Source organism: Chiloscyllium punctatum, unplaced genomic scaffold (assembly GCF_047496795.1).
Source record: "Chiloscyllium punctatum isolate Juve2018m unplaced genomic scaffold, sChiPun1.3 scaffold_382, whole genome shotgun sequence".
Lineage (NCBI taxonomy): Eukaryota > Metazoa > Chordata > Chondrichthyes > Orectolobiformes > Hemiscylliidae > Chiloscyllium > Chiloscyllium punctatum.
In genome coordinates, this window is record NW_027310116.1 from 5,001 (window position 1) to 17,500 (window position 12,500).

Genomic DNA, 12,500 nt, shown 5'->3' on the forward strand with positions numbered 1-12,500 from the left:
CTTTCAAAAGATTCGACCACGTGCCGAAAACTTTAGACTTCCGTGAGCTCTCCGGCTTGCACCGAGACCCGAAGTCGACGTGCTAAGCACCACGGGACCCCTTTCGCCTGCAGGTCCCGAGCCGCCTTTATTTGCTGTTACGAGCATCGTGTGCCCCATACCTGCGTGACGAGCACCGCAGGGCGGCAGAGCCATCGCACTTGGCCGGGTGGCAGAGGAGGACCAGACTATTCACAGATAGCGGCCCAACGACTCCCAGAGCCGGTCGTGCGGCGCGCGAGGTCTGCTCTCATCACAAGAGGCTTTAGGGAGTGCTCAGGCAAGGGTCAGCCCGCAGCCTTCCTGGCAACACCCAGGGGAACCAGGCCACTCGCGTCTCTCGCCTTCATTTTCGACACGAGCGCCTGCGGAGGGCCACCACCCCCTCCGATTGTCAAGAGACCTCCGCACCGGCCTCTGACTTACTCTCAGAATGGACGGAAAGAGCCGGGTAAGCCTTTGAAAAGATTCGACCACGTGCCGAAAACTTTAGACTTCCGTGAGCTCTCCGGCTTGCACCGAGACCCGAAGTCGACGTGCTTAGCACCACGGGACCCCTTTCGCCTGCAGGTCCCGAGCCGCCTTTTATTTTTGTTACGAGTATCGTGTTCCCCAAACCTGGGTGACGAGCACCGCAGGGCGGCAGAGCCATCGCGCTTGTCCGGGTGGCAGAGGAGGACCAGACTATTCACAAATAGCGGCCCAACGACTCCCAGAGCCGGTCGTGCGGCAGGCGAGGTCTGCTCTCATCACAAGAGGCTTTAGGGAGTGCTCAGGCAACGGTCAGCCCGCAGCCTTCTTGGCAACACCCAAGGGAACCAGGCCACTCGCGTCTCTCGCCTTCATTTTGGACACGAGCGCCTGTGGAGGGACGGCCGGAGTCAACGTGGGGTTTGCCCGCCCTCCAATAGTGTCAAAAGACCGCCGCACAAGTCTCTGACTGACTCTTAGAACAGACAGAAAGAGTTTGTCAAATCTGTCAAAAAATTGACAAAGTGTCAAAAATTCGACTTCCAAGAGCTCTCCGGCATGCACTCATACCTGTCATTAAAGTGCTATGCCCGTGGAACCGTTTTTCGGATGCCTTTCAGAACGGTCCCGCGCCGCCATTTTGTTCTAAAAATCGTGTTCCCATATATCTCCGGGTACCCCGCCAACCTCACTGCGGAAAAACTACAAGTGGCACTGAATGGGTCTGAATTCCAAATTTGACTGCATCGGTCTGGAACTCGGTCCGGTCAAAACCGTTTGGATTTTTCTCGGTCCGGACTTCCGCGACAGACAAAGTTAAAGTTTTCGGGCTGCAGGCACAAAACGACAGCTGGCCATTTGCCGGGCTCAATTCACCCAATTCCTCCGGCACTTCGGAGCACATGTTCGGTGTAAGTTTGCGAATCTTTCCCGATGCTGCAGCATTTTCCTCCGCTGACACTTAGAATATTTTTCACACTTTGCTGAAAATTTTTCTAAGTGTTTTTTTCCAAGTTTTCCTGGTTACTGATTTCTTCTTTTTAAACATTTTTCTAAGTTTTTCTGGTTACTGATTTCTTCTTTTTAAACATTTTTCGCAGTTTGTCTGGTTACTGATTTCTTCTTTTTAAACATTTTTCGCCGTTTTTCTGGTTACTGATTTCTTCTTTTTAAACATTTTTCGCCGTTTTTCTGGTTACTGATTTCTTCTTTTTAAACATTTTTCTAAGTTTTTCTGGTTACTCATTTCTTCTTTTTAAACATTTTTCTAAGTTTTTCTGGTTACTGATTTCTTCTTTTTAAACGTTTTTCTGGTTACTCATTTCTTCTTTTTAAACATTTTTCTAAGTTTTTCTGGTTACTCACTTCTTCTTTTTAAACATTTTTCGCCGTTTTTCTGGTTACTGATTTCTTCTTTTTAAACATTTTTCTAAGTTTTTCTGGTTACTCATTTCTTCTTTTTAAACATTTTTCTAAGTTTTTCTGGTTACTCATTTCTTCTTTTTAAACATTTTTCTAAGTTTTTCTGGTTACTGATTTCTTCTTTTTAAACATTTTTCTAAGTTTTTCTGGTTACTGATTTCTTCTTTTTAAACATTTTTCTAAGTTTTCCTGGTTACTCATTTCTTCTTTTTAAACATTTTTCTAAGTTTTCCTGGTTACTCATTTCTTCTTTTTAAACATTTTTCTAAGTTTTCCTGGTTACTGATTTCTTCTTTTTAAACATTTTTCGCAGTTTTTCTGGTTACTGATTTCTTCTTTTTAAACATTTTTTCGCAGTTTGTCTGGTTACTGATTTCTTCTTTTTAAACATTTTTCGCCGTTTTTCTGGTTACTGATTTCTTCTTTTTAAACATTTTTCGCCGTTTTTCTGGTTACTGATTTCTTCTTTTTAAGCATTTTTCTAAGTTTTTCTGGTTACTCATTTCTTCTTTTTAAACATTTTTCTAAGTTTTTCTGGTTACTGATTTCTTCTTTTTAAACATTTTTCTAAGTTTTTCTGGTTACTCATTTCTTCTTTTTAAACATTTTTCTAAGTTTTTCTGGTTACTCACTTCTTCTTTTTAAACATTTTTCTAAGTTTTTCTGGTTACTGATTTCTTCTTTTTAAACATTTTTCGCCGTTTTTCTGGTTACTGATTTCTTCTTTTTAAACATTTTTCTAAGTTTTTCTGGTTACTCATTTCTTCTTTTTAAACATTTTTCTAAGTTTTTCTGGTTACTGATTTCTTCTTTTTAAACATTTTTCGCAGTTTTCCTGGTTACTGATTTCTTCTTTTTAAACATTTTTCGCAGTTTTCCTGGTTACTGATTTCTTCTTTTTAAACATTTTTCAGTTTTCCTGGTTACTGATTTCTTCTTTTTAAACATTTTTCGCAGTTTTTCTGGTTACTGATTTCTTCTTTTTAAACATTTTTCTAAGTTTTTCTGGTTACTGATTTCTTCTTTTTAAACATTTTTCTAAGTTTTTCTGGTTACTCACTTCTTCTTTTTAAACATTTTTCTAAGTTTGTCCTGGTTACTGATTTCTTCTTTTTAAACATTTTTCGCAGTTTGTCTGGTTACTGATTTCTTCTTTTTAAACATTTTTCGCAGTTTTTCTGGTTACTGATTTCTTCTTTTTAAACATTTTTCTAAGTTTTTCTGGTTACTCACTTCTTCTTTTATAAACATTTTTCTAAGTTTTCCTGGTTACTGATTTCTTCTTTTTAAACATTTTTCTAAGTTTTCCTGGTTACTGATTTCTTCTTTTTAAACATTTTTCTAAGTTTTTCTGGTTACTCATTTCTTCTTTTTAAACATTTTTTCGCAGTTTTTCTGGTTACTGATTTCTTCTTTTTAAACATTTTCCTAAGTTTTCCTGGTTACTGATTTCTTCTTTTTAAACATTTTTCTAAGTTTTCCTGGTTACTCATTTCTTCTTTTTGATCATTTTTCTAAGTTTTCCTGGTTACTGATTTCTTCGTTTTGAACATTTTTCTAAGTTTTCCTGGTTACTCACTTCTTCTTTTCAAACATTTTTCTTCGTTTTTCTGTTTACTCATTTAGCACTTTCAGGCACTTTCCCATCATTTCCTCGTTCCCGATTTCACCCTTTAAAACGCTTTCGGGCATTTCCCTAAGTTTTGCGGTTCACTCGTTTGGGACTCACTGACACCTTCTCTAGCTTCCCTGCTCACTTTTTTCGTACTGTTGAGAAAATTCGAACCCTTTCCTTAACTATGCCGGTTACTGACTTCACCGCTTCAGACCCTTGTCCCCGTAATGAAAGATACCATTTCCCACCGTGGGAAATGCACGAAAATCGGACTGAACACGGGGGAGGCTCCCCCCTCGAAGGCGAGACCGTCGGCAGAACCGCCGGGTCAAACCCGGCCGAGCTACCCGGCTTACAAGTCTCAAAGTCGGTATGAGCAGTCACGTCCACCCCCATTCCCTTTGGACCACTTCCCACGGTTCCAAATGCATGAAAATCGGCCTGTACACGGGGGAGGCACCCGCCTCGAAGACGAGACCGTCGGCAGAACCGCCGGGTCAAACCCGGCTGAGCTACCCGGCTCGGAAGCGCCAAAGTCGGGTTGAGCAGTCACATTCACTCCCATCGACGTTTGGACCACTTCCCACGGTTCGAAATGCACGGAAATCGGCCTGTACACGGGGGAGGCACCCGCCTCGAAGAGGAGACTGTCGGCAGAACCGCCGGGTCAAACCCGGCTGTGCTAACCGGCTCGGAAGCGCCAAAGTCGGGTTGAGCAGTCACATTCACTCCCATCCCCTTTTGGGCAACTTCCCACGGTTGGAAATGCATGGAAATCGGACTGAACACGGGGGAGGCTCCCCCCTCGAAGGCGAGACCGTCGGCAGAACCGCAGGATCAAACCCGGCTGAGCTACCCGGCTTACAAGTCTCAAAGTCGGTATGAGCAGACACGTCCACCCCCATTCCCTTTTGGACCACTTCCCACGGTTCGAAATGCATGAAAATCGGCCTGTATACGGGGGAGGCACCCGCCTCGAAGACGAGACCGTCGGCAGACCCGCCGGGTCAAACCCGGCTGAGCTACCCGGCTCGGAAGCGCCAAAGTCGGGTTGAGCAGTCACATTCACTCCCATCCCCTTTGGACCACTTCCCACGGTTCGAAATGCACGAAAATCGGCCTGTACACGGGGGAGGCACCCGCCTCGAAGACGAGACCGTCGGCAGAACCGCCGGAACAAACCCGGCTGAGCTACCCGGCTTACAAGTCTCAAAGTCGGTATGAGCAGACACGTCCACCCCCATTCCCTTTTGGACCACTTCCCACGGTTCGAAATGCATGAAAATCGGCCTGTATACGGGGGAGGCACCCGCCTCGAAGACGAGACCGTCGGCAGACCCGCCGGGTCAAACCCGGCTGAGCTACCCGGCTCGGAAGCGCCAAAGTCGGGTTGAGCAGTCACATTCACTCCCATCCCCTTTTGAACCTCTTCCCACCGTTGGAAATGCACGAAAATCGGCCTGTACACGGGGGAGGCTCCCCCCTCGAAGGCGAGACCGTCGGCAGAACCGCCGGGTCAAACCCGGCTGAGCTACCCGGCTTACAAGTCTCGAAGTCGGGTTGAGCAGTCACATTCACTCCCATCGACTTTTGGGCAACTTCCCACCGTTGCAAATGCATGAAAATCGGCCTGTACACGGGGGAGGCACCCGCCTCGAAGTCGAGACCGTCGGCAGAACCGCCGGGTCCAACCCGGCTGAGCTACCCGGCTTACAAGTCTCAAAGCCGGGTTGGGCAGTCACGTTCACCCCCATTCCCTTTTGGATCACTTCCCACGGTTCGAAATGCACGAAAACCGGCCTGTACACGGGGGAGGGTCCGCCCTCGAAGGCGAGACCGTCGGCAGAACCGCCGGGTCAAACCTGGCTGAGCTACCCGGCTTACAAGTCTCAAAGTCGGGTTGAGCAGTCACGTTCACTCCCATCGACTTTTAGACCACTTCCCACGGTTCGAAATGCACGAAAATCGGCCTGTACACGGGGGAGGCACCCGCCTCGAAGACGAGACCGTCGGCAGAACCGCCGGGTCAAACCCGGCCGAGCTACCCGGGTTAGAAGCCTCAGAGTCGGGTTGAGCAGTCACGTTCACTCCCATCGACTTTTAGACCACTTCCCACGGTTGGAAATGCACGAAAATCGGCCTGTACACGGGGGTGGCATCCGCCTCGAAGACGAGACCGTCGGCAGAACCGCCGGGTCAAACCCGGCTGAGCTACCCGGCTTACAAGTCTCAAAGTCGGGTTGAGCAGTCACATTCACTCCCATCGACTTTTGGGCAACTTCCCACGGTTCGAAATGCACAAGATTCGGCCTGAACACGGGGGACGCTCCCCCCTCGAAGGCGAGACCGTCGGCAGACCCGCCGGGTCAAACCCGGCTGAGCTACCCGGCTCGGAAGCGCCAAAGTCGGTATGAGCAGTCACGTTCACTCCCATCCCCTTTTGGACCGCTTCCCACGGTACGAAATGCATGAAAATCGGCCTGTACACGGGGGAGGCACCCGCCTCGAAGACGAGACCGTCGGCAGAACCGCCGGGTCAAACCCGGCTGAGCTACCCGGCTTACAAGTCTCAAAGTCGGGTTGAGCAGTCACATTCACTCCCATCGACTTTTGGGCAACTTCCCACGGTTCGAAATGCACAAAATTCGGCCTGAACACGGGGGACGCTCCCCCCTCGAAGGCGAGACCGTCGGCAGAACCGCCGGGTCAAACCCGGCTGAGCTACCCGGCTTAAAAGTCTCAAAGTCGGTATGAGCAGTCACATTCACCCCCATTCCCTTTTGGACCACTTCCCACGGTTGGAAATGCATGAAAATCGGCCTGGACACGGGGGAGGCTCCCCCCTCGATGACGAGACCGTCGGCAGAACCGCCGGAACAAACCCGGCTGAGCTACCCGGCTTACAAGTCTCAAAGTCGGTATGAGCAGACACGTCCACCCCCATTCCCTTTTGGACCACTTCCCACCGTTGGAAATGCACGAAAATCGGCCTGTACACGGGGGAGGCACCGGCCTCGAAGACGAGACCGTCGGCAGAACCGCCGGATCAAACCCGGCCGAGCTACCCGGGTTAGAAGCCTCAGAGTCGGGTTGAGCAGTCACATTCACTCCCATCCCCTTTTGAACCTCTTCCCACCGTTGGAAATGCACGAAAATCGGCCTGTACACGGGGGAGGCTCCCCCCTCGAAGGCGAGACCGTCGGCAGAACCGCCGGGTCAAACCCGGCTGAGCTACCCGGCTTAAAAGTCTCAAAGTCGGGTTGAGCAGTCACATTCACTCCCATCGACTTTTGGGCAACTTCCCACCGTTGCAAATGCATGAAAATCGGCCTGTACACGGGGGAGGCTCCGCCCTCGAAGGCGAGACCGACGGCAGAACCGCCGGGTCAAACCCGGCCGGGCTACCCGGGTTAGAAGCCTCAGAGTCGGGTTGAGCAGTCGCATTCACCCCCATCCCCTTTTGAACCTCTTCCCACCGTTGGAAATGCACGAAAATCGGCCTGTACACGGGGGAGGCACCGGCCTCGAAGACGAGACCGTCGGCAGAACCGCCGGATCAAACCCGGCCGAGCTACCCGGGTTAGAAGCCTCAGAGTCGGGTTGAGCAGTCACATTCACTCCCATCCCCTTTTGAACCTCTTCCCACCGTTGGAAATGCACGGAAATCGGCCTGTACACGGGGGAGGCTCCCCCCTCGAAGGCGAGACCGTCGGCAGAACCGCCGGGTCAAACCCGGCTGAGCTACCCGGCTTACAAGTCTCAAAGTCGGTATGAGCAGACACGTCCACCCCCATTCCCTTTTGGACCACTTCCCACCGTTGGAAATGCACGAAAATCGGCCTGTACACGGGGGAGGCACCGGCCTCGAAGACGAGACCGTCGGCAGAACCGCCGGATCAAACCCGGCCGAGCTACCCGGGTTAGAAGGCCTCAGAGTCGGGTTGAGCAGTCACATTCACTCCCATCCCCTTTTGAACCTCTTCCCACCGTTGGAAATGCACGAAAATCGGCCTGTACACGGGGGAGGCTCCCCCCTCGAAGGCGAGACCGTCGGCAGAACCGCCGGGTCAAACCCGGCTGAGCTACCCGGCTTAAAAGTCTCAAAGTCGGGTTGAGCAGTCACATTCACTCCCATCGACTTTTGGGCAACTTCCCACCGTTGCAAATGCATGAAAATCGGCCTGTACACGGGGGAGGCTCCGCCCTCGAAGGCGAGACCGACGGCAGAACCGCCGGGTCAAACCCGGCCGGGCTACCGGCTCGGAAGCGCCAAAGTCGGGTTGAGCAGTCACATTCACCCCCATCCCCTTTTGGGCCACTTCCCACGGTTCGAAATGCATGAAAATCGGCCTGTACACGGGGGACGCTCCCCCCTCGAAGGCGAGGCAGTCGGCAGAACCGCCGGGTCAAACCCGGCTGAGCTACCCGGGTTAGATGCCTCAAAGTCGGGTTGAGCAGTCACATTCACCCCCATCCCTCCTTTCGGCCCCCTTCCACGGTTGGAAATGCATGAAAATCGGCCTGTACACGGTGGGCGCTCCCCCCTCGAAGGTGAGACCTTCGGCAGAACCGCCGGGTCAAATCCTGCCGAGCTACCCGCGTTAGAGGTCTCAATGTCGGCTTCAGCAGTCACATTCAATCCCATTCCCGTTTGGACCTCTTCCCGCCGATGGAAATGCACAAAATTCGGCCTGAACACGCGGGGCGCTCCCCCCTCGAAGGCGAGACCGTCGCCAGAACCGCCGGGTCAAATCCGGCTGAGCTACCCGCGTTACAGGTCTCAAAGTCGGGTTGAGCAGTCACGTTCACCCCCATCCCCTTTCGGACCCCTTCCCACGGTTGGAAATGCATGAAAATCGGCCTGTACACGGTGGGCGCTCCCCCCTCGAAGGTGAGACCTTCGGCAGAACCGCCGGGTCAAATCCGGCCGAGCTACCCGCGTTAGAGGTCTCAATGTCGGCTTCAGCAGTCACATTCAATCCCATTCCCGTTTGGACCTCTTCCCGCCGATGGAAATGCACAAAATTCGGCCTGAACACGCGGGACGCTCCCCCCTCGAAGGTGAGACCTTCGGCAGAACCGCCGGGTCAAATCCGGCCGAGCTACCCGCGTTAGAGGTCTCAATGTCGGCTTCAGCAGTCACATTCAATCCCATTCCCGTTTGGACCTCTTCCCGCCGATGGAAATGCACAAAATTCGGCCTGAACACGCGGGACGCTCCCCCCTCGAAGGCGAGACCGTCGCCAGAACCGCCGGGTCAAATCCGGCTGAGCTACCCGCGTTACAGGTCTCAAAGTCGGGTTGAGCAGTCACGTTCACCCCCATCCCCTTTCGGACCCCTTCCCACGGTTGGAAATGCATGAAAATCGGCCTGTACACGGTGGGCGCTCCCCCCTCGAAGGTGAGACCTTCGGCAGAACCGCCGGGTCAAATCCGGCCGAGCTACCCGCGTTAGAGGGTCTCAATGTCGGCTTCAGCAGTCACATTCAATCCCATTCCCGTTTGGACCTCTTCCCGCCGATGGAAATGCACAAAATTCGGCCTGAACACGCGGGACGCTCCCCCCTCGAAGGTGAGACCTTCGGCAGAACCGCCGGGTCAAATCCGGCCGAGCTACCCGCGTTAGAGGTCTCAATGTCGGCTTCAGCAGTCACATTCAATCCCATTCCCGTTTGGACCTCTTCCCGCCGATGGAAATGCACAAAATTCGGCCTGAACACGCGGGACGCTCCCCCCTCGAAGGCGAGACCCGTCGCCAGAACCGCCGGGTCAAATCCGGCTGAGCTACCCGCGTTAGAGGTCTCAAAGTCGGGTTGAGCAGTCACGTTCACCCCCATCCCCTTTCGGACCCCCTTCCCACGGTTGGAAATGCATGAAAATCGGCCTGTACACGGTGGGCGCTCCCCCCTCGAAGCTGAGACCTTCGGCAGAACCGCCGGGTCAAATCCGGCCGAGCTACCCGCGTTAGAGGTCTCAATGTCGGCTTCAGCAGTCACATTCAATCCCATTCCCGTTTGGACCTCTTCCCGCCGATGGAAATGCACAAAACTCGGCCTGAACACGCGGGACGCTCCCCCCTCGAAGGTGAGACCTTCGGCAGAACCGCCGGGTCAAATCCGCCGAGCTACCCGCGTTAGAGGTCTCAATGTCGGCTTCAGCAGTCACATTCAATCCCATTCCCGTTTGGACCTCTTCCCGCCGATGGAAATGCACAAAATTCGGCCTGAACACGCGGGACGCTCCCCCCTCGAAGGCGAGACCGTCGCCAGAACCGCCGGGTCAAATCCGGCCGAGCTACCCGCGTTAGAGGTCTCAATGTCGGCTTCAGCAGTCACATTCAATCCCATTCCCTTTTGGAACACTTCCCGCCGTTAACAATGCACGATATTCGGCCTGAACACGCGGGACGCTCCCCCCTCGAAGGTGAGACCTTCGGCAGAACCGCCGGGTCAAATCCTGCCGAGCTACCCGCGTTAGAGGTCTCAATGTCGGCTTCAGCAGTCACATTCAATCCCATTCCCGTTTGGACCTCTTCCCGCCGATGGAAATGCACAAAATTCGGCCTGAACACGCGGGACGCTCCCCCCTCGAAGGCGAGACCGTCGCCAGAACCGCCGGGTCAAATCCGGCCGAGCTACCCGCGTTAGAGGTCTCAATGTCGGCTTCAGCAGTCACATTCAATCCCATTCCCGTTTGGAACACTTCCCGCCGTTAACAATGCACGATATTCGGCCTGAACACGCGGGACGCTCCCCCCTCGAAGGTGAGACCTTCGGCAGAACCGCCGGGTCAAATCCTGCCGAGCTACCCGCGTTAGAGGTCTCAATGTCGGCTTCAGCAGTCACATTCAATCCCATTCCCGTTTGGACCTCTTCCCGCCGATGGAAATGCACAAAATTCGGCCTGAACACGCGGGGCGCTCCCCCCTCGAAGGCGAGACCGTCGCCAGAACCGCCGGGTCAAATCCGGCTGAGCTACCCGCGTTACAGGTCTCAAAGTCGGCTTCAGCAGTCACATTCAATCCCATTCCCTTTTGGAACACTTCCCGCCGTTAACAATGCACGATATTCGGACTGAACACGGGGGCCGGTCCGCCCTCGAAGTCAACACCGTCCGCAGAACCGCCGGGGCAAATCCGGCTGAGCTACCCCGCCCCCGAACACTCAAAGTCCCTCTGAAGCCTTGCATTCGCCTCCTTGGAAAATTGACGTCAAACATTACCAAAATCGGGGGCACGAGCACTAAAGCTAAGTCTCACCCTTTCCCTATCCCTAACCAGGAACCGAACGCCCACCCTCAGCCTCACACCAACGCCGGTGCCACTCCAGACAGACACACCCTTCAAAACCACACCCATCCGGCCATGCAACTCAAAAAGGGTCCAAATTCAGAAACACCCCCTTCAAAAGGCACTCCATCCTCGGCCACACCACCGGGACATGCTCCCCTCGGCGATAATTAAGCCCCCACCACTATTTGAAGCCAACCGCAGCCGCAACTCGAACGGAGAAATCAGTAACCAATTCAAAAATGCGCTTGGTTACTGATTTCTACTGAGCCGAAAAAATTCTAAGTGTCGGTGGTTACTGATTTATACCAACCCGAAAAAATTCTAAGTGTCAGTGGTTACTGATTTATACCAACCCGAAAATATTCTAAGTGTCAGTGGTTACTGATTTATACCAACCCGAAAAAATTCTAAGTGTCAGTGGTTACTGATTTATACCAAGTCGAAAAAATTCTAAGTGTCAGTGGTTACTGATTTATACCAACCCGAAAATATTCTAAGTGTCAGTGGTTACTGATTTATACCAACTCGAAAAAATTCTAAGTGTCAGTGGTTACTGATTTATACCGACCCGAAAAAATTCTAAGTGTCAGTGGTTACTGATTTATACCAACTCGAAAATATTCTAAGTGTCGGTGGTTACTGATTTATACCAACCCGAAAAAATTCTAAGTGTCAGTGGTTACTGATTTATACCAACTCGAAAAAATTCTAAGTGTCGGTGGTTACTGATTTATACCAACTCGAAAATATTCTAAGTGTCGGTGGTTACTGATTTATACCTACCCGAAAATATTCTAAGTGTCAGTGGTTACTGATTTATACCAAGTCGAAAATATTCTAAGTGTCAGTGGTTACTGATTTATACCAACTCGAAAAAATTCTAAGTGTCAGTGGTTACTGATTTATACCAACTCGAAAATATTCTAAGTGTCGGTGGTTACTGATTTATACCAACCCGAAAATATTCTAAGTGTCAGTGGTTACTGATTTATACCAACTCGAAAAAATTCTAAGTGTCGGTGGTTACTGATTTATACCAACTCGAAAATATTCTAAGTGTCGGTGGTTACTGATTTATACCAACCCGAAAATATTCTAAGTGTCAGTGGTTACTGATTTATACCAAGTCGAAAATATTCTAAGTGTCAGTGGTTACTGATTTATACCAACTCGAAAATATTCTAAGTGTCGGTGGTTACTGATTTATACCAACCCGAAAATATTCTAAGTGTCAGTGGTTACTGATTTATACCAACTCGAAAAAATTCTAAGTGTCAGTGGTTACTGATTTATACCAACTCGAAAATATTCTAAGTGTCGGTGGTTACTGATTTATACCAACCCGAAAATATTCTAAGTGTCAGTGGTTACTGATTTGTACCGACCCGAAAAAATTCTAAGTGTCAGTGGTTACTGATTTATACCAACCCGAAAATATTCTAAGTGTCGGTGGTTACTGATTTATACCAACCCGAAAATATTCTAAGTGTCAGTGGTTACTGATTTATACCAACTCGAAAAAATTCTAAGTGTCAGTGGTTACTGATTTATACCAACTCGAAAATATTCTAAGTGTCGGTGGTTACTGATTTATACCAACCCGAAAATATTCTAAGTGTCAGTGGTTACTGATTTGTACCGACCCGAAAAAATTCTAAGTGT